Below are 22,250 nucleotides of genomic sequence, written 5' to 3' on the forward strand. Positions count from 1 at the left end.
TGTTTGCTGGGATGATTCAAGATCTGAGCTATTTTGGAGGTGGGGGTAGCACGGGGTAGGCTCAGTCCGTGCCTGGAACCAGCACAGACCCCAGACTGCGTGTCGCATACGACTGGTACGGCGCTGCCGACCCCGTGGAGATGCCCAGGAAGGATCTGGTTGCTCAGCCAGTTCCTGCTCCCTCCTGAACTCTTCATTTAGCAAGAAGCAACATTTGGAGGGATTTTATTTCAGACAGAGCTTCCAAAGTTCCTGGGTTTAGTCCGAAATCAGGACCAAACACTTGAAATACTCTAGAAAAGGGGCCTCTTTCCTCTGCACATCCCAAGTCCTTAAGGAACCAAGTCCTTATTTTAACTGAGCCCTCGAAATGCCAAAAGCCCAGCGTTAGGTCTGTGCTCTCTTACCAGAGCAGCATTTTGCAGTACAACCCACTTGGGACAGCTCAGGGCTACTGCGGACAGGTAGCCGAAATGATCTTTGCAGGTCTTAAAGAGCATGCACCAGAGCTAAAAAGCGTGCTGTGAAGAGAAAACAACAACAAAAAAAAACCCTCAAACCCCAATTATTTGACCTAAACATACGTGGATGTTAAAAATCTGTGTCTATGTTATTTTTTTATTTTTGCTATCATCATGATCATCATCTTCTCTGGCAAATTAAGAATACACAAAACAGCCACACACAAAGAAAATCCTAGACCTCAACTCAGGTCATGCCTTCCTAAAATCTCCTTTGCAAGGTTTTATCGGCAAGAGCAGGGAGTGGAAGCAGTTGGTACAAGCAGCTGAAAGACCAAATCAAAAGCATGTGAGCAGATTAAAGAATCAATCTCTCCGTTTGATGCAGAGGAAATCCCACTAATTATAAAGAAGGGGCTTATTTCCTGGAGTCACTCTGTTTGAAGTCATCAAAACTAGTAATACTTAATTACTCTACTTTATGGAATATATAACATCGAGCCCCTTCTCCCACTCGCCAGTCCTCTGATGCCATTGCTGGCGCTGGGGTTTCCAGGGGGTTATGGTGATGTTCCTCCTGTACCTATGCACTTATTTATTCAAATGAAGCCCTTAACAGCCCTCGCATGAGCCTGCGGGGAAGCATTTAAACGTGCTTTAAAAGGAGGTTATAATGAAAAAAAAAAAAAGCCAGAGTGATTTAGCCGCGCAAGGTACCTGGCTGTTATTGCAAACGTGTGTGCATTGTGAGCATGCTGGGCCAGCAAACACCTTCAAAATCAGGTATTTAGAATTAAACCAAAGTGAAGGTATTTGCCTCATCCTAATCCTTGGAAAGGGAAGGGGACTGGCAGTGGTGTTACTGAAACGCAGCCTCCACAAGCCCTTTGGACCTTGCTGAGCGATCTTTGAATGCCCGAGTAAGAGAAGAGCGAGCTGCCAGCTTCTGGTTTATGGACACGTCTAGATTATATCCACTGACATAAAAAAAACCACATTCAGGTGTTTTGGGGAAAAGAAACAGTGACAGGTAGGCACGGGATCTTCTCAGAACTGGTATAAAGATATTAAATACCGAGGACGGTCTGATTTTCCTCATCTAGGTGGCTCTAGGGCAAACCTGGCCAAGATGTGCTTTGCTCAAGGGCCAACAACTGCCAGTCCCATAAAACACCACGCTAAATCTCCAGTTTCTGGAGCCAGGTGATTAACATGGAGGGGAAACATAGCTTTCATTAAAAAAAAAAAAAAAAAATAGCAATAATCATATTTTTACAGGTTGAGAGAAACCTTGAAAAATGTGACCCAAGAGATTCAGGTAGGAAAAGGCAAGTAAGTTCGTTTTTATTAAGTCTTGCCATTCTTGATGCGATCTCAAGGGGAGCTGAATACTCCCGAGTGCATCCCTGGCACTGGCGCTTCTCCCAGGACCTGAGTCCTGAGGCAAAGCCATCCCTGCCAAGAGAGCAAAGCCCACGGGAGCAAAACCCTCTGCCGGGATGAGATCAGGGTCTCTAAGCCCATCCCTCTCCTAAAGGCGAGCTCCAGGGAGCAGGTTTCATGAAGAGCTGCCCATTTCCATGGCTGGGGAGCCCCAGGACAACCCAGGTTTGGGTTTGACTTGCTCAGCCCTGGCTGGTTAGGAGCCTTTTTCCAAATTGCTCTTTTTTTCCAACTAAGCTGGTAAATTTTGGAGAGGAGAGACAGGAGCACAGCTCTTCCTTCACCACCCCCTACACACACCTACCTGCGTCTACGGGTGCTACACAGACAACGCTATTACTAGTAGCAATAATAAATCTTGCTGCTCTGTCCTGGCGTTTCTCCCAAGTAACTGAGTCCAGCCAGGGGAGCGCACGGGAGCCATGGAGCTACGTGCCGCTGTTTGAAATTCTGCACATACCACCGTGCATCAGGAAGGTCCCAGGAATGCTGCTGTGGAGTCATGAGGCTTCACAGCCAGGAACTGGGGGTGAAAAGGGTTGGGGTTTGCTTTTTTTCCTAAGATGGAAGGGGAAGAAATCTGCTAAGCCCAGGTTTGACCTGACTGGGAAATGCAACTGGGCTCCACACAAGTCCAGCTGGCCAGAAAAATCCCTTTTGAGATGTCTGAGCTTTGTGAAAACACCAAGCCGGAGCACATTAAAACCCCCTCTACCTGCCCAAGCACCCTTGCGATTTTGCTGTCGGTGGGAGAAGGGGCAAGCGCCATGCCCAGCAGCTCCCGCACCGCAGGGGCTGGCATCTCACCGCTCCCCGTGCTCCCGGCTCATGCCCTCCCGCGGTGCTTTTTGCAGATCAGGTCCCTGAGATGCCCCGGCACTGCTGGGCTGTGCGGGAGGGTGGATGTGCAGTGTGGCATCCGCACAGACCTGGAGGATGAGAGCTCAGCTTCCAGCCCGGTGACACATCTGCTGCGTCCCCAGTAGTGCATGGCCCCACCGAGACTTTCTCTGCTTGGCGTTCTCCTTTTGACAGCGAGCATCCACCTGGAGAGGCTCAGCTCGGAGCTCTCTTCGCTGCATCTTTTCCACACCTGCATAACGTGAATCCAAATAATATTTCCCTGAGCAACACGGAGCATTCCAGCATTTTATCCTGAGCAACACAGAGCATTCCAGCATTTAGCCCCTTCACAGGTGATGGGAATAATCTGAGCTGGACCTGAAATAAAACTCACATCTCAGTCCTTCTGGAACTGAGAAAAACCCAAGATGAGCCTATCGCTGATAATTTTTTGCCTCGCCTCTTCAGTTCTAAGGTATCAAAGGAGGAAAAGAAGGATCCGCTGTGAGGTGAACATCCCCATCTTTGCTGGCTGGTAAGAGAGCAGCAAGAAAGGAATTGGATTTTATCCAAAGAGGCTTTCTAGGGCTGGAGACTTTCCTCCCTGCAATCTATCACGGCCACAGGCAGCAGCGAGGAGCAGACCCGGCTCTGGGCTCCAGGGCTCCGTCTCAGCCACGAGAGCGATGACCTGCTGCGGGTGGGAAGGAGCCCGGGCTGCATCCCCGCTGCCCACGGGCTGGGCTCTGGACAGACAGACAGACTTAACCCCCCCCCGTCCTACATCGTTGCTCTGTGCAGTGCTCCTAACAGTGGAGCACAAACTAATGCTTCTTTGCCTGCTGCCCTGAGGCCACAGGCGATGGACGTTTTCCCCGTGCAACCTCAAAAAGGGATGCGGGCTCGAGCAGCGGCAATTTCTGTGCCTGAAAAACAAACACACCCGCAAGACCTAAACCCTTCTGTAGATTAAGCACAAGGGCTTAAACGCTTTGCTCGGAGGGGCGCGGGAAGGGGGTCCCGCTCCCCGTTGGCTCTCCCCGGAGGAAGGGGCGAGCGGGTCCCCGCCGCCGCCATCAAGCGAGGACCTCGCTGCAGCCCGGCCGAGGTCTGTTTGTCACTTTTCCTTCATTATTTGCAGTTTGTACACAGGCGTCATTAGGGATTCATTCGGTTTCCCTAGCAGCAGGCATTAGTCTGGCTTCCCTTTCCCCCTTCTCTCGCCAGCGCCCTTTATTTTTAGTGTCTTATTTACAGTTTGACAGAGTAACTGTAACCCTTGCAAGCTACTCCAGCGGCTTTAATCGGGGGAATAATGGGTCCTGTCTGGCGATGAATAGAATTTAGGGGACAGATTGTTCCACACTCGCCCGGTGGGGTAATTTATTTATGTGCGCACTTGTCAGGAGGAGAAAGGGACGGGGGATCTGTATGCGCCGAGGACACTGCCGGCGCTGAAAGGCAAGGGAGAATGGAGCCAAACGCCCCAGATCCCGCTGCCCCCCCCCTCCGGCAGCTGAATGCCTCCGGTGGCCGTGAACTTGGAGGGGCCGAAAGCCCCATTCCCAGGCCCTCGGCACGTCAGCGGGGCCGCCGAGCGGCTGGGTTGCCGGCAGCGGGGCTCGGGGCTCCAGATGGGTCCGGCCGCGGCGGGCAGCCCTCCCCGGCACTGCCCCGCATAGCCGCGGCACGGGGAGCATGTCCCATAGCAACGGTACAGTAGCAGGAGCACAGCGGGGGTCTGGGAAGAGAGGCAAAGCCCTCGGAAAAATACAGGATGGGTCCAGACAATGGCCCTCTCTCATATCATAAATTACACGGCAGCAACAAAAGGGGACGGATCCTGCCCTCCTCCCTGCTCCCACAGCCGGCGTGCTTGCTGGGTGCCGGTGGGTGACCCTGGGCATGGGGATGGTGGCGGCACAAGGGAGAGGTGGTGGCATTGCACCTCCCATGACATCTCCTTCACCCTTTCCCTGTCCCCTAAAGTGCATCTCCTTCGCTCTGCAGCATCCCTGCTTTCTGCCCCGAGATGCTGCCTGAGCATCCACCGCTTGGGCACCGGAGTCGTCCATCAGACTGTGACCGCGGTCCCTCAGCCGATGCTAACCGTGCCCAGGATCAGAGAGAAATGGCTCCTGGTCCAGAGGTGGGATGCTTTCTCCTTCTTCTGCTCTTCACAGAAAAGGCCCTTTTGCTCCTTTTTCCTCTCTGTGGCTCAAGGCCAGGAGCATTTTGCATCTAGAGCTGACGGCGGCAGCGTCTCAGCTCAGCTTCTCCCACGAGCTTTTGCCTGGCGATGGCTGGGGCCAGACCAGGCTCCATAGCAGCCGTCCCTGGGTTCCCGTGCAAAGCAGGACAGCGGGATCCACCGAGTGCCAGGGCCACCTCAGCCGGGCGATGGTCGCCCTTAGCAGAGAGGATTCACCCCGCAGAGACCCCAAGAAGAGGCAGGACAGATGTGTGGTGGGTCCCTTTGCACCCACAACGCCAGGCAGCATCAGGCTAAAAGAGAAGGGGGGCTGAGGCTGAACGCACCCGGACCCAGACGTGGAGGTGCTGAAGCTCCACCAGAACTTGTTGCTGATGTCCCTTAAACGTCTCCCCGCTTGGCCTGGCTCCCACCTACGCTTAGCACCTTTCCTTTCCAAAAAAGCCTTAAAGTTCACGTATAATTACACTTTCTACCGAAGTGAAGACCCTTTTTAAGTTGCCGGTGTGGTGTAAAGACACCCTGGTCTGGCTGCACGCTTTTTACACCCATGTAGCCATTTTGGCTGCAGGGGGATTTGCCTTCACCACTTTGTTGGTAGAGTCAGGAATGAAACGCCACGGCCACAGACACCGATCCCTGTTAACAGCAGCCACGTCGGTACAAAACATCTTTCTGTTCCTGGGGTTTTACCAGTTTACCGGTGTACTGGGAGAGATGCTTAGAGCTGGGTGTGCCACGGGAGTCTGAGCGTGGGCAGACGGACAAGCAAGCACCCAGACCCACCTCACCCATCCCAGGTTCCTCTCCCGCAGGTGAGGATGCTATGAGGACCACCGTTTCTGGCTACGTTAGACCTCAAACCATGCAAGCAGTGAGCTAGTGGGTGGCATGGGAGGACTACACCAGACAGAAAGCACCGAGATGTCATCTCCAGGCCACGGTGCAGAGAAGAACAAGGTCTTCTCTGGATCTCCACTGGCCGGAGGACAGCCCGTGCGATGCTCCTGGCATTTCTCTGCCGCTGCCCCAGGACCAAAGGCGATGCGCTGGGTGTTTTGGGAGCAGAGGTCTGACCGATGGCCCCCAAAACTTGGTCCCACAGCCGGTGAGAGCTCTCAGCCAACACGAGCGCCTGGGCGGGCTGGAGCAGGGCTGCGAGGTGGGGACAACATCTGCCTGGACACAGGGACGGGACCTCACCCCAGGGACCCTCCACCAGCTCACAGCTGAGGGTCGCACTCAGACCAAGAGCCTACTTCAGGGAAGACCTTCCCCTTGGCAGAGATATTGAGACCTCTCCTTGCTCGGCTGAACTCAAGCCAAGGCAAGAGGCCTTGCATACACTTAAAAAACACAAGAAAAAGGTCTTTGCACCGGAAACCCATGGGGTTTTCGCTGCCACGGGCGAGCGCTCCGGCGGGCGCGGGCAGCGGGGCTCCCGGGGGTCACGGGCAGCCCCTGCACCGCTCCATCCCACCACGAGAGGAGAGCGGTGATGATTGGCAGTGAGACCTGCGGCACGATTGCGTCGGGCCTGGGGGGGAACCCCCTTGTCCGGGTACAATGACTGTCTATTCTGCTGATCACAAGCCTAATCCTCTTTGGTTTTTAATTGGCATTTGGGCTAAGCTGATTTAAACCTCTTCACCTTGTTGGGTCCCCCCTCCCCACTTCTTTCTTTTCTTGGGTTGTTTTTTTTTTTTTTTTTGGACCAAATAACAACGCTGCCATCACCGAGTCCCCGGCACAATGACATCTTTGTGCGAGGGCGAGAGGAGAGGAAAGGGGAAGGGAGGGGGAGAAGGGAAATGTGCTGAACCCACTCGGAAACAATGCGGAGTTTGTGATTCAGACTTGACCACTGGCAAAGGACCCGCTTCAGCTGCGTCTCGTTAATAAACGCACTGTCCCTTCCCAGCCCCTCTCCCCCTGCCCATCACCTCCGCCTCAGGCCAGCTGCCCACCGGCGCGGGCTCTACCTGCGGTCCCCATCTCCTAATGGATGCAGCATCCCCGTGCCCCGATGTGACCCGCCGGAGCGGTACCCACATCCCACCCCGGTCTCACCAGCGAGGCTCCGGCGTGCTGCCCAGCGGGATGGGGACATCCCCGTGTCCTCTCCGCCCCATCCATCCCCGAACCGGTGCTGGTGTCCCCGTGCCGAAGCCCTGCGCTGGCCGGCAGCCTCGAGCAACCTGGATGGATGCTGGTGCAAATCGTGATCTACGTCGTGCTCCAGGCCAGGAAGGAGGAAGAGGAGGAAGAGGAGGGTGCACGTGGGATCAGCCGTGGTGAGGGGCTTCTGCTGAGGGTCCTGCAAGACAGGTCCTGCTGGCAGCTCCCACATGGCCAGGGTCTTATGGCTTTTGGAGGGTGGGGTTTTTTTCATATAGCCCCCACTCCTAGGTTCGTGTTATAGCGAGCCGATCTGGGTTAAAAACAAAAGCAACAGAAACACCTTTATTCCCCTCTTTCCATTTAAAAGACAAAAAACCCCCCAAAAGGACCCCAAAGGAGCCCTTTGTTCCTCGGGTGGGAAAGACACCTCTCACGGGGTTTGAGGATTACGAGTGAACAAACCAGCGATAACAGAAGTTAAATACAGAACAAAATCCACAGTTGTTCAAGACTTTGGGCCAAGTGGACGGTGAGGAAGGTGCTGGCAACCGTGGAGATTTTGGCCCCTCTTTTGCCCCATAATGTGGGTCACCGCGGTCTCGCACCGGTCCCTGAGCGCTTGCTATAGGGACACTCAGCCCATCCCGGCGGCGTGCCGGCGCTAGAGCCTGTCCAGTGTAAGATCTTACGGAAAGCCTTTAATAAAAAAAAAAAAAATAAATCCACTTACCGGGAAATTCCCTGCGAACTTTCACCGGGGCCAGAGACCCACGATTCGCCAGCCAGAACATGAGCAGAGCATCGCGTAGGGTGAACCATGCTCCTCCCTAGCAGGGAGAGAAAGAAAAGAGGATGGGAACGCGTTAAATGTCAGCCCCATCCTTCCCTGGCTGGATTACACCAGAACAGGGAGATTACAGCCATGTTTCTGGCAGAAAAGGGGAAGGAGGAAGAGAGAAGTCAGTTGGAAAACTCTCAGCATCCTTGCAACTTGCCGGTTTCCCAAACGGAGCCCTGTGGAGACACCCCGGCGGGTGTGCGGCCCTGTGGGGAGCGAGAGGAGCCGGAGTCTGCTCCGGGGGGATTCGAAATAGGGGAAAGCTCTCGTTGCACCGTCACCGTTCCCTGTCCCCGCCGAGCATGGTGCCAGCCAGCGTCCTGCTGTGGTCGTGGTGGCAATCCTGCCAACCCCAGGTATTCAAGAATTACGAGGCAGGACTGAAAACTATAAATCTAAGTCAAAAAAACCCACTTTTTTTTTTTTTCCCCATTTGCCTGCTGGGGAGCTGCGTTCTTCAGGCTTCTCTCCCTGCCCAGGGCAGCGGCCGCTGCGCCAAGGCACTTGAAAGCCAAACCCAAACCCAGCAGCGACCAGGGGGGATTTATCCAGGCGCCGAGGAAGCCGGGCTGCCCCGAGCGCTTTGCCGCGGCCGAGCCAGGGGAGACCCATCACCGGCGGGAGCCGTGTCGAGGGAAGACGCTCGGGTCAAACACAGAGTGAGGAGCCCGACGCAATGCTTCCCTGCGACCTTGACCCCCGCGCCCTGCGGGGTTTTCCCCTTGCCGATGCAGTAGGAACCAAGCGGGCGAGCTCCAGCACCAGCAGCATCGCTGCCTAAAAATAACAAAACCAAGCAACCGCGATCCTTGTGCTTCCAGCCGCTGCTCCGTATTGCTTTAGAGCATCCTTACGGAATTATTTTTTATTTTAATATTATATATAATATTCACCTATGTATTTTTCATCTGTATAAACTCTGCTTTCATCCATGGCTGTTCACAAGCTTCACGTTCTGCCCAGTGCAGAATTTACTTGCCTTGTTTAATAGAGGAAGGCGCTTGGGCCAGAGCAAAAGCCTTTTCTCTTGCCCATTAGTCCCATAAATCATTGATAACACCACAGAAATCAGAGAGACAATCCGATCCGGTGGAAATTAAGTGATGGAGAGCAAGTGAGTGGCACTGGTGGGAGCCGAGCGGGGATGCCCAGACCCGTCCTCTCCTTCCAGCCCCACTTCCAGCCCGTTAATGTGCCCCGTCCCAGGGTAAGAATGAGAAAAAAGGAAGGGAAAAAAAAATCCCCCAGCACGGACCAGAGGTTATAAATAAAAGCAATGAGAAATCAACTAAGTAGATGCAGCTTAGCCGAATAGCTAAGAGCCTTAGTACATTTTTGCAAGCTTTAGGGAAGTATTTCCCATTCCTGAATAAGCAAGTTGGGCAGGCGGCTGCGCACCCTTCGCAGCTCGGGCTGGATCTGCCGGCGGGGCCGGGGAGACCCCGCAAGCGTGCAGGGACCCCGCACTGGTTGGGGTTCGAAGCATCACCATCCCCGGGGGCAGCGGCCGAGGCCACCGAAAGGGGTACGACGGTGACGGTCACCACTGCGCCGGTCCCTTCCCACCTTCCAGACCCCAGCAGGGACCGGGATCGAGCCGAGCAGCGCTTCCCCATGGGGACAACCCCAGCCGGGCACATTTGGAGCTCCGGCATCAGCCCACCAGGAAAAAAAAAAAAAGTGATTTATTTTTCTTCTAAGGATAAATTTCTGGTTATTTTTAATCTCCTTTCAAAATTCCTGTTGCACCAGGGTTAAACTCATTCGGCATATTTGGGCTTTTAAGTTTCTAGGTCTCGTGGCAACAAAGGGATGGGGAGAAATTAAAAAGAACAACAAACCCGGCCTTGTGTAACACCAAGATTTCCACCTAAACCACAAGCCTCTCGCAAAGGGATCTTCAGATAAAAATGCCCCAAAATATTTCAAGTGCTGTAGTAAAAATTAATCAGTTCACACCACACCAGCTTGTATAAATTGATTGTTCCCCTCTCTCATATTAACCTTAGTGCAATAACTTCGTACCCACAAATCATCTGGACCAGGTGAAGCCTCTCACGCCTCGGCCCATCACGCACAAGGGGATGAATTTGCTCGTGTTTCACGTTGATTCTATTTTTCCTCCTCCTAAACAGCCACAAAATGGTCTCAGCAACAGAAAAACGAGTCTGTTGAATTTCTCTAGTCCAAAAAAGGGGGGAAAATAAAATTAAACAGCTGTTTCCCTAATACTATCGCAATACACAAAGAATTAAATGTCATCTAATGTCACTAGGAAAAAATTCTGCAGCCGAGCCTCAAAACCTACAGTATCCCCATGTGGCGTGGAGGTAATTTTAAATGATAATTTAAAAAAAAAAATCTGGTAAAAAAGTCTGTACGCTCGCCTTTGGTGCCATCCCCACTGCAAAACGTGAAGATGAAACAAAAGGAGGTTGATTTTTGGGTGTGGGTTGGTGCTTTGAGCATGGCCGGGGGGGTTTCGTGGCCACGACGCCCCGTGCCAAGACCATCGCCGGCGGGAAAAGGAAAATCCCCACGGCCGAGGCCGGGACGAACGCCCCACAGAGCCGAACGCCCCGTGGCGAGGACGCGGTACCTGGGGCGCTGCGGGCAGGATCCAGCCCCGTCCCCGGGATGCTGTGGGGATGCAGCCGACCACATGGCGAGGACCAGGGGGAAAGAGAATCGGCCATTTTACACGTCGGCTGCCTAAAATGGTGGCTCCCACCATTTTTTTTCCCCTTTCTGCTATCGTTTCAGCACGCATGCACCCGCAGGGAGGGGAGGGAGAGGGGCCGCGGCCCCCCGCGCGCGAGGGCGCCGGGAACGGGAGCCAAGATGGAATTAGAGGGAGAAATTAAAGGAGGGGAAGGGGGGGAGAGGGAAAGGATGCGCTTCGCCTCGACACGGCCTATCCGCCGTTGGCTTTTGTGCGTCCTGCGGAAGGGAGAGGCAGGAAGGCATCGAGGGGGGGAAAAAAATGGGGGGAAAGAAGAGGAAAAAAAAAAAGAGCATTTGGATGAGGATGGCGAGGGGCAGGGATGCGCGTGGGATGCGGGGAAAAAATCTTCCCTTCTTTCTTCGTCGACCCCCCTTCGCCCTCCCCGCAATCCCGCTTTGACTTTTCCCACAGAAGTAGCCAACCTCCAAGAATGCAAATGACATTCATTATGTAAATGCATGCAAATCAGGTTTAACTATCGGAAGAAGGGCTCGGAATTTCTAATGGATTAACTCTTTCGCGCACAACCAGGATAACAAGAGCCCCGTGTCTTCCTCGGGGCTTTGTGTTTCCCCGTCCATCCCCGGGCACCCCGACCCACACCCCTCGGTGGGCGCCCCGCGGTCCCCAGGGAGGGCGTCGGGTGGAACAAAGCACCAGGAAAAAAAACAACAACAACAACAAAAAAAAAGCCATTGGCATGGGAGCGGCTGCCCCTTCGTTAAACACGCTGGCAGGAGACGAGACAAAGCAGGTTTAAATGCAGAATTGGAAAACAAAAAAAAAAAAAAAAAAAAAAAGAGGAAAAGAAAAAGGAAAAAGGAAAAAAAAAGGAAAAAGGAAAAAGGAAAAGAAGAAAAAAAGAAAAAGGAAAAGAAGAAAAAAAGAAAAAGGAAAAAAGAAAAAAGAAAAGGAAAAGGAAAAAAGGAAAAAGAAAAAGAAGAAAAAAAGAAAAAGGAAAAAAAGAAGAAAAGGAAAAGGAAAAAGGAAAAGAAAAAGGAAAACAAAAAAAGAAAAAGGAAAACAAAAAAAGAAAAAGGAAAACAAAAAAAAGAAAAAGGAAAACAAAAAAAGAAAAAGGAAAACAAAAAAAAGAAAAAGGAAAACAAAAAAAGAAAAAGGAAAAGGAAAAAAGAAAAAGGAAAACAAAAAAAAAAGAAAAAGGAAAAAGGAAAACAAAAAAAATAAAAATAAATAAGAGAAAAATATTAATTAAAAAAAGGAAAAAATAATAAAGAAAAGGAAGGGAACAGCAGGCCGCTCTCGGCAGAAGGTGAAACCCTCCCCACGACGCACCGCCAAAGGGCTATGGCAGCCATAAGGGTTCGGCTGTTTACATCCAACCTGCTCGCCGGGACGGGCACAGAGCCACCGTCTCTTCGCCTGCTGGAAAAAGAAAGTCACGAAACACTCCAAAAATCCCACGCTTCGGGTTTTTTCAGCTTTTGCATGGAGAAAAAGAAAAAATAAATTACACAGTTGCCCCCGGTGCTGGCTGAGGCCGTTGTCCGCCGGAGAGGGAGGGAGGAGCGGAGGGATGGGGTTGGTGGCACCAGGGCCCCGATCCGCATCCCTGGGACCCGCCCCGGCGCCCCGGGATGCTCCGAGCGTGGCAGAACCGTGCACGGCATCAGCAGCCCACGCGGCACCGCCGCTTCTCCAAAACCTCTGGAAAAATCCCGATTCCCCAGCCCAGCCCTAAAAACACAAAGGCCCCGGCGCGTAACCTCGCACTCACCAAACGCAGGGATTGCAGGAATTACGGATATTACAATGAGCTGTAAAGCGGAGAAATAGATGCAGTGCATAATTCTAAATATCTTATAGCGATGCTGTTATTGATTAGCAATAATAATGCATTTTAATGTTATTGCTGTGGTTTGGCTAAAAATTATGCCTCATCTGCACTAAAACCACCTTGATTTTTCTGTTATTTTCTAGAGCTCCTTCCCATACCCACATTTGATTTTTTTTTTCTCCATCTGCTCAAAAACTCTTATTATTGAAGACGGAAGCTGTTGGGGGCAGGAGCAATCATCTGGGCTAGGGCAAGAATTTCCCAAATTTTAGGGGTTTGGTTAAGGACGCCATAAAAATGATTGTTTTAGAGGCAGGCTGGTGGGCTCTGAAATGCACGAACCCAGAACTACTGGCCAGTTATAAAAAAAATAACCCCTTTTATTTCATTAATTTGATCTCAGCAGGTCCCAGCCTGGTAAGGCCTCTGCAGAGCGTAAAATATTCAGCACTTCGGCAAACCTCAAGTGTCAAAAAAAAAAAAAAAAAAGTAAGTCAGCCCCTTCCCTACTAAAAAAAAGATGAGGGGGGAATAAATAAATAAAATACTAATTTTAAAAATCCCCAAGCCCCCAGTAATTTGGGTTTCTTTATCTTCTGGCCTCCAGCACACAGGCAGGTTGACATCTGCGAGCCTTGCTCTGCTCCCGTCATCGCCTTTTGACTCCAAGCCCCAATTTCCAAGTTCACGCAGAATTCCAAAAGTGGAATTGGGTGATTTTTTGGGGAACAATTATTGGAAATTATATTTTTTAAAAAGTAATAATAACTGGAGGCAAAGAAAGCCAAGTCCTGGGTGGAAAAAAAGGGCTGGAGGGGTGCTGGTGGGTGCGCCCACCTGCGACTCCCGTGCCGGCCAGCACGGCTCGCGCCGACGGCTCCTTATTCCTAATGACTAATATGCGCCATCGTTATCACATCGCAGTGCTGAGGAAGCAAACTTCTCTAATGCTTTCTTATGAGCCCACAACTAGGACGTAAATCGTCATTTACCACGACGGTAACGAGTTCGGATTCACTTAGCAAGTACCTGGTGTCAAAGGCACGGCTGGAGCTGCGGCGGGACGGAGTTCAGGCTGCGGGGAAGAAAACCAAGTTTGTGTTTTTAGCACGAGGCCGGCAAGGAGTGGTGCGGAATTGCTTGGTTTCTTACAACCACCCTCGCGGAGTCACGTGAAAAGAGGTTAGGCACCATTTGCAAAAGTGATTTTTTTAAAATTTTTAATTTTTTTTTTTTTAAAAAGAGCTCCTCTTCATTCTCCTCTCTTTTCCTTCACCTCCCCTCTCTATCAAATTTCACTATTCACATCTATTGCAAACCTATTTGCTCTGGTTTTGTTTTCCCCATCCTTGATGCACCCCTTTGGCCCTCGAAAACTCCAGATTTTTGCATCCTGAAGGCACCAGGCTGCAGCCCCTGGGCACGGGGTGGGAAAAGAGGCGCCGGGGACATTTGCAGCCTCTACATCACCCCATTAAAAAAAAAAAAAATTCAACTTTCAAAATGTTTTAATCACTTTGCATTAGAAGCCGACTGCCAAATAACACACGCTGGGAGTGTTTATCCACACAGGGGGTGGAATGGAGCCTGGCAGCTTTGACAGCGATTCCTTGCGCACAGGGCTCTGCAATATCACTGGAAAGAAGGGAAAATAAGAGGGGGGGGGGGGAGAAAAAAATGACAAAGGAAACATATTTCTTGACAATAATTTCAAGTGTTTCCTCAAGGAGGCCCGGGGGCTGCGCGTCCCAAGAGAAGCGTGCAACGGGAGCAAAGCGTCCGGCGCGCTGGACAGCCGAGCATCCCCCGTACGGCCACTTTCTTCCCCATTTCTACCACCATTTAAAAAGCCAGGAGCGACTCTGCCTGGCCTTCGCCACGTGCTGGGCCGTTTTCTGCCAAAAAGCCCTGGTTTTCCCCAAAAAGCCCCCTTTTCCCTCCTTGCAAGATTTCCAGACGGGATGCTCAGCACCGGACTTTGCACAGGGCTTTTCCTCGGCCGTGCTGTGGGGAAAACACGACCTGGGAGAAGGCACTGCTGGTCTTTGAATGAATCCAGCATCAGATTATGAAAAATTAGCAAGGGCAGGAAGAAAACATCCTGGACAGAGACACGTGGAGACACCGAGTCCTTGGGATGGGGCAGCAGGAGCCACTGCCGGGGATTGAAGTCCCCAAAAGCTCCAGCCAGGTGCCCCAGACCAACCTTCCCAGCGGAGAAGAGCCCTTAAAGTCCCAAACTGCTGCAGCAAACCGCTTGGGTTTCCTACCAAGCAGGACCTTTGTGGGTTTTTTAAAGAAAGATCTGGGGTTTGGGGCTATTATAGGTAGCAGGCGGCTTCCCTCCCGCACGCTCGCATGGTCACCGGTGCCAGGAGTCACCCGGGGACGACCCCGCACCAAGCGCTAATTAAAGCGCTTTCGGGGAGAATCCTGACTTTTCGCTATTCCTCTCGAGGGCAAGAGGAAAAGAGGAATTTTGCAGCAGCGATTCGAACCGCCTCGTGCTGGTCGATGCTCATCGCCTCTCGGGATGCAACGGGACGTGGAAGCGCCCTTAGACCACAAAACAATTTCCCCCGGGATCACAGAGGGGATTTGGGTTTTTGGTTAGCGGGCCTTAAAAAAGCAGGAGGCAAAGGCTCTCGATACTAGTATTTTTGGAGGCAGAGGCTCCTGCTACTGTTATTTTTAACCGGTTTTAACTCATCTCACCATGCCCTTCTTCAAAGCCAGCTCCCCAGCCCTTCCAGGGCCAGATTTTTTTTTGCCAGACTCAATTTTCCAGGGGCTGCTGATAGCCCTCCAAAAAAACCCCACCAAAAAAAAAAAAAAAACCAACCACCAACCACCAACCCCACCACCCTTTTTTCTAATTTTTCCCAAAGAACCGGGAGGCGTGAGCGCTCAAGAGTCAAATTTGCCCAGGACCCGCGTCCCCTAAGAAAGCAGGGCTCATTCGCCTTCCACAAACTCCGCAGCGGCAACAAAAGTCCCTTTCAAGCCCTTCCAGACGCAAGTCCTTCAGCTCAATTAGTCAGGCACACAGAGACACAAAAAAGCCTCCCATTCAGGCTAGTGGCTGGCTGTGGAGGACAAGGGCGAAGAAAGGATCTTTCTCCCACGCTTTCACTGGGTGTCATAACAAGCAGAAAGCCCTCTTACGGGGGGATTATTGGAGATAAGAGCCCGATGGAGGAGCTGGTGCAGAAGCTGGGGCTGCAGAAGTAGGGGAGGAGGGGATGGGGTTTGGAGGTTGCGGCTCCCAAGGTCGGGTGAGCACGGCCGCCGCCGCCAGCATCGCGCTCCATCGCAAACGTTTAAAAAAAATTTAAAAAAAAAAAAAATGACGCTATTCGCCCCGGCGCAGACACGCGCAGAATAATCCCGGTTCTCCATGGCAACCTGCTCCGTGGCCATCCCTCGCACTGGAGGAGGGAGGCAGCCTGCCTTTGCCCCAGCCTCGCTGCCGGCTTGCCCTGGTGCCGGCAAAAGCTTCGGCCGAGACGGGCAGCGGGGCCGGGCAGCGCAGGCAGGCCTCCTCTCCCTCCCTTCTGCTCTGAAAATAAGCGGTTGATCTGGAGCAAAGAGTGGCAAGAGGGTGCACAGCTCCGCGGCGAAGCTCCCCCTCCAGAAACCCACCCAACCCTGCTGATGCTCCCGGAGCCGGGTGGGTTTAAGATTAAAAAAGCCCTCTTTTTTCATTAAAAAAAAAAAAAAAGGAAAAAAAAAAAGCAGGGGGGCTTGGCGGGTTTTGTTGTTCAAAGCCAAAACAAAGGGGAAGAAGGGAGAAAATTCTCCAGAGAACGGGGTTTGGCTGCAAAATCACGAGGCGGGTTGGTGGCCCGAGGCCACCCGTCCTCCGTGGTACCCGTCCAGCCCAGCGAAGCATCCCGAGCCCTCAAACCTCCCCGCAGCCCGAGCGGTCAAACCCTGCACCGCCCGGCCCAGCCCGCGCAGGTAGAAAAATCCTCTGGATACCAACAGTGCCTTGCAGGATTAATCAAAGTTCCCGAATGAATTACGTGCCTAATTCCCTTGAACAATCTAAGTTATATTCCTAATTCCCCACGCCTTTTCCATGGACTCCATACGCGGCTGCAGAAGCCAGTGCACTTCCAGCTCTTTTCAAAGACTATTCCTCTCCTGAAACCGGGGCCACAGAGGCAAATTCAGAGCAAATGCTAGAAAATTTAGGGTTTTTTTTCGCTCCTGCTCAGCCCTGAGCCCCTGCAGATCGCTGCTGCGGGATGCCCCCGCTCCCGGCACCATCGAGGAGCAGCTGACAAGAACATCCAAGTTTAGCGATGTTTTACAAGGATCAGGGAGGGGATATAAACTCTCCAGCTCGGGGACAGAAAGCCGAGAAACTCTCTCGGAATACATTATCCCATAATTGTAGGGTTTCAAGCACTTTCCTCCCAAGCAGCTGGTGCCTGCTGATGCCAGAGAAAGGTTATTTGGCCCAGATGCATTCCTGCCCGGTTCAGCCTGGGAATCCCTAAATCGATCCACTCCTATGAAATACCATAAAGCTGAATATTTCACTCTTAGCTAAAATAGTAGGTATTTATTAAAAGCTAGAGAGGGAGGAATGGATGAAACAAAGCGAGCTCCTTGGGAGAGATCTTCCTCCTTTCCAAAGAGCATCCAGAGCCTCCGAAAGAGCAACGCGGATCTGGGGGAACCCCCTTTCCCCTCCCCGTAGCTCACACATGGATCCAGGAGACTTTTTTTTCCCCCCCTCCAAAAGGGACCAGTTTTGAGCTTCCAGCAGGCAGGAATCTGCTGAAGGTCAAATTAAACCCGGTTTACCTGCATCAACCCAAGCGATGCAAAGCCAGCGGAGGAGCCCACAGCCCCCAGGAGCCACGCGCAGGGCTCAGGGCCAAACCATCCCACCACACCGATGAATACTCAGGCTTTTTCATTCCCAACACTTATTAATCAGCTTTTTTTTCCCTCCGAGAGCCTGCATTTTCTCTCTGTCCCAGACCAAGCTCCACCTCGTGCCATCCACCTGCCTGCAAAAATTCCCTGCCCGAGACCGAGCAGTTAAAGCCAGCACCCAGTGCAGATGCTCCCTCCTCCTGCACCAGCATCCTGGCACTACCCCCTTTGTCCCTGCTCCGGCAATACTAAAAGCCCTGAAAGTGGAATTAAAATGATTTTTACACCTAGCCTGGGCTGTCAAAGCTGAGGCTCAGGCCACGGCCGTCATCGCTGGGTGAGGATTACACAGCTTAGCTTTACAGTTACAGATGCCAGGTCCAAGTCTGGTCTCAGCTGTAGCAGGGTAACTCCTGGAGTTATATGCCAGCACAAGACTGTGATCCACTGATAACCAGAGATGGATTCAGCCAGGAGATCCAAGACCTCCCCGTTAGCCTTGCAGACTTCAGTACATAAGGACACCCCCTCCCCGGCCCCAGGATTTGGGGGGTCCCTCGCCGTGGCTGGCACAGGGCTCCTGAGCCAAGCCTTCCCAGCTCTTTTTCTGCATTTGGGAAATGCAGAGAAGCTTTGCAGGCGGCCAGATCCTGCCTGCTCCAAAGCCCACCGGCTGTCACCCTTTCCCCCTGCATTTTACAGCGGCGGGGGAAAGGCAGCGAGCGTGGAGGTGTCGGGACTCACACGCACACGTCCCTTCCTATCTCTGTCCCTGAAAATCCCGCAGGGCAAGCCAGGATGCAGCCCCAGGACTATTTTTAGGGCCCCTCCGTCACGCTGGCAGTGCTGTCACACGAGCCTGGGCCAGCAAAAACTCCCGCCGCGGCGGCGAGTGACGGGGAGAGGCGAAGCTGCCAGCGCGGGCGGCGAGCGCCGCATCTCCGCTTTCACATCCAATCACCCCGGCTGCATCTCAGCGACCTGCCCGCTGGCAGGCCGTCTCCTCCGAGCAGCCTAAAGACCACAGAGCTCATCATTTTCCTTCCAGCTGTCCCCCCCCCGGGGCACTGCCACCCACTTTCCCCGGGCAGGGTGCAGGAGAGCCGTCCGGTCCCATTTGCTGGACACCCAGCACCGCGTTTGCACCCTGGGATTGGGGGGGGATTCAAGAAATCCCCTCTCCCTTTTCCTCTTGCCATACAGAGACCGGCGCTGGACACCCCAAAGTCATCGCAGGGGGTTGCAAAGTGCCCCACATCGGCAAAGGCACGGCGGGGACAGGGACCAGGGGCAGCTGCCTGCACCCCTCCTCCGGTCCGTGCATGAAAACGGGGGGCCCCGGGGCCCAGAGCTCAGACGGTTAATTCAGAGCATCGCCCCAGCCTCCGTTCCCACACACCCGCCACTTGCTGAAATTAAAGCAGGGCCTGATCTGATTCCTATGGCGGCTTAGCGCGCCCACTCAGCCGGTTTATCATAATCCCGACATAAAAATCGTTCCCTTGAAAACGCTCAGGGGTTTTGAAGCCCTGATTGTTTGAAGAGGAAAGACTCTGTTCTCGGCACAAAGACGAGCTCCCCTCTCAGCCCCGGTCCAGCGGCTGGAGGCTTCAATAAGCATTTTTGACCCCTGTAGGTACGGGTGGCAAGAAGTCTTACGCTTTCTCTTGGCGCAGAGCTCACCCCCAGCCCCAGCCTGACGAGGTGCCTGCGCACCGCGTCGACCCGACACCCCAAAAGCAGCAGAGCTTCTAGGACCGACGCCGGGAGCGAGCCGCCGCCTGCCAGCCCTGCCTGGAGAGCACCTTTAAAAACCACCCCATCTCCCGTGCGCATCGGGCTGCGACCGCTTGGAGGAAGGAAATATATAGCTCCATTTCAAAAATATCTAGATACACAGACATAAATGTCTCGTATCGGGGCTGTAGGGTTTCTTTGTGGTTGCACTGCAGAACCAGCAGGGAGAGGCTGGGGAGGAGAAGGGGCAATTCGTGCGCCGTGGAGACCTCGAAGGGCTTGAGCCATCCGGGCCTCCTTTTGTTTTCAGTTTAAAATTGTAAAAAAAAGGCCAGCAGAAAATTCCTTCAGTTGGGAAACGTCTGCTTTCCTCAAACACAAAAAAAATCCTGATTTTTAAAAAAAAAAAAAATTTAAACTATTTTTCACAGTTTGGGACCGAGAATTTGCTAATATTATTTATAAAAAATAGAAACATTTTATCCTTCACAAAGAAAAAGTTACTAGACGCTGGCAGCATTGACCAGCACGAGCGTTTCTGCGCGCTCGCCAGTCCCCCGGCCCGCTGCGCCGGCCGCGGCGCGCCGCTCCCGTGACGCGAGTGGTGCCAAGGGGCTTTGGACTCAAACTGATCTGCTCCGTTTCTGCACCCCTGGCACGAGCATTAAAGACAGGAGCTAAAGGCAACTCAGTGCCAAGCTCTTTCCTAGGTGAAAGTGATATATTGAATGAAATGATTAATTTTCAATAATTATATTTGTATAGGCTAGTTCTTCTCAACGACTGGCCAAACCATAAAAAAATTAGTATTGCATTTGCTCTTTTTTTTTTTTTTTCCCCTCCAAACACAGTGCTTCTGAGCATGAAAAAGAATGTGGAGAGCTAATCTCTCGATACAGAACATGCAAGCATATCTCCTATTAACGTCTCCAGCAGTTATGCAGCCATAAGGGAGAACAGAGTAGACAGTGCTGAGTGTTAACCAGTCAAATCATAGTGTCCGAGCAAGCTTAAACGGCCACATGTAAGCTGCAATTTGGATCAACGTCATGCCAACACACTGGGCTTTCTTATTGCTAGTGCACTCCGGCAGCAAATCGGGGAGAAAAGGGGAAAAAAAATAATAATAAATCAGCTGTTTGCAAGGCTATTCCAGTTCACGTTCCCAAAGGCCTTCGCGAGAGCCAAGCTCTCAGCCGCGCAGCCAGCCCCGCCGCTGGGAACCCTCACCCACCGCAACAAAAATCTGAATTAATAAGAAATCTCCGCCCGTGCGGAGAGTGACCCGGTCCGACGGCACCCTTAGACCCCGGGGGAGCCGCGGCAAAGCTCGCGGCACCGAGAGCCCCACGGGACCCCCCCCGACGGTCTGCGCCCACCAAAGAGCAGCGAGTGGGGTGAGGAGAAACTGGTTCCCATTCACCCTGCCAGGCTGGGAGCACAAAGGGATGGGTGAAGACCTGGGGATGCTTTAGCCCCGCGGTGTCACCCTGTCCCCGAGCAGAATTGGGGGTTCACGACCATTTTAAAGGGTGCTTTTTGCGGCAGGGAATGGGGTGCACGAGCTGCGGAGAGCCAGGGCAGGCACGATGGGCTTTAAACCCGTTCTCTCCATCACCAACCAGCATGGACACCTCCTGCCCCTGGATCCGGCCCGCCATGCAGGGGCTCCCTACGCCCCGGGTTGCTCAATTCCCCATCGAGCTTCGCCCTGGTCCCAGTTCGCATCCCCCCCATTCCTGCTCGTGCCTTTGTTATACCCAAGCAAGTGACACCATCAAACATCAGCCTATGGCGGTGCCGCCTTGGCCCCGCACAGACCATGATTGGTCACCTAGGAACACCAAAAGATGATCACATAGCATCGCTTCCAGCCCCTGATTGGACAAAAGGCGCCTTTTTCCCCCCCTTGAACGAAGACACCGGCCAATGGCGGATGGCACATGGCAGCTCACCAGTGCTCACCCAGGAATAAAAGTCCCTCGTCCCCGGGCGAGCCACCGCACCCCTTCGCACGAGGACTTGGGGGCCACCGCTCAACGCCAGTGTCCGCCCGCAGACGTATCCCAGTCCGTGAGCCTGGCGGGTGCCGGCTCGACCGGCCACTGTTCTCCGGGCTCGGTCTGCCTCGGAGGGATGAAGGAGGAGAGCTCCGTGCGGTGACATCCCACTGCCACCGAAGCCAAGGGTGTCCAACTTCATCCTATAAGATGCTTGGGGTGCGAGCATCCGTGGAGGATGCTCTCCCCCCTTCCGTGGACCAAGGCTCGGATGCTTTCTGGAGCTGGGTCCCTGTTGCCCTGTCCTCTGCAAGGTCCCCCGCCGGCTGGGGACGAGCCACCAGGCCGGGAGAGCGGCGCTTTGCCCTCGCCCAAGGGAGGAGCAGCAGCAAGGCAACAGAGAAGAGGGAATAAACCAAGAGCTTGTAAAAACTTCCCTACGCCCCTGCCAGCGCCGGCGTGGGCTGCAGGAGCAGCGCCAGGAACAATAGCAGCACCGAAACGAACCTCGGAGGGAAGAGAGAACGGAGGTTGTCCTTAAGCTTTCCCCAAGCAGATCATTATGGGGAGTTCACGCACGCACTAAATTATTCTGAATTACAGGGCCATGGGTGAGGGGGGGGAAAATACCTTGTTTATTAATTTAAATATGAGCGGGATAAACCTTTCATGTTACACCCAGAACTACCCCCTTGCCCCGGACGAGGCAGCAGGGACAGTTTCTTCTGCCCCCCCCCCCCTTTTTTTTTGTTTGTTTAAAGCTCCCGAGGAGCCCCCGAGCGAAACGAGCGGGTCCAGCACAGGTCACAACTCAGCTCTTTTTCTCCATCTCTCCCAAGAGGGTTTTCATAAAGTTGCAACGCTATAATTGCTCCTTTCCAAAATTAGTTCAGGTGCCGTCACCCGTATTTGTTCTTTATTATTATGATTTTTTTTTTTTTCCCTTTGGAATCACCATTCTGAGATTATATATTATCTTAATCCAGCACAAAATCTTGTGTTCTTCTAAGCAACATCAAGACACCTTGCCAAATAGGTTGCTGTATTTTGCAGGTGGCATCTAAGGCAACCAGTCTGACCATTAAAAGCGAGTGGGAAGCACCCAGTTCACCTCTTTGACCCAAAATTCCTTTCTACAGTAGAGGAGGTGAAAAAAAAAAAAAAAAGATAAATCTCAGTTTC

The 22,250-nt window shown here is 52.7% G+C and overlaps 1 long non-coding RNA gene across 12 annotated transcripts in view; it reads right to left on the bottom strand.

Moving 5' to 3' along the window:
- LOC148053906 (uncharacterized) overlaps positions 1 to 22,250 on the bottom strand; it is a 33,054-nt gene that overhangs the window by 1,221 nt on the left and 9,583 nt on the right. For 5 of the 12 annotated variants that reach the window (XR_015707847.1, XR_015707844.1, XR_015707845.1 and 2 more), the window contains exons 2-4: positions 7,811 to 7,907; positions 7,030 to 7,390; positions 2,834 to 2,997 (exon numbers count right to left, since the gene is read on the bottom strand). This is a non-coding gene — a long non-coding RNA (uncharacterized LOC148053906). Of the gene's footprint in view, positions 1 to 407; positions 522 to 2,833; positions 2,998 to 7,029; positions 7,391 to 7,810; positions 7,908 to 11,939; positions 12,030 to 12,118; positions 12,138 to 13,470; positions 13,517 to 17,256; positions 17,276 to 20,690; positions 20,776 to 22,250 lie in introns of those variants that run through there. The other 7 variants (XR_015707839.1, XR_015707840.1, XR_015707842.1 and 4 more) reach the window with 7 other exon arrangements.

This window comes from Nipponia nippon, unplaced genomic scaffold (genome assembly GCF_047370975.1).
Source record: "Nipponia nippon isolate SJK-2023a ecotype South Korea unplaced genomic scaffold, ASM4737097v1 scaffold_36, whole genome shotgun sequence".
In the NCBI taxonomy this organism is placed as follows: domain Eukaryota; kingdom Metazoa; phylum Chordata; class Aves; order Pelecaniformes; family Threskiornithidae; genus Nipponia; species Nipponia nippon.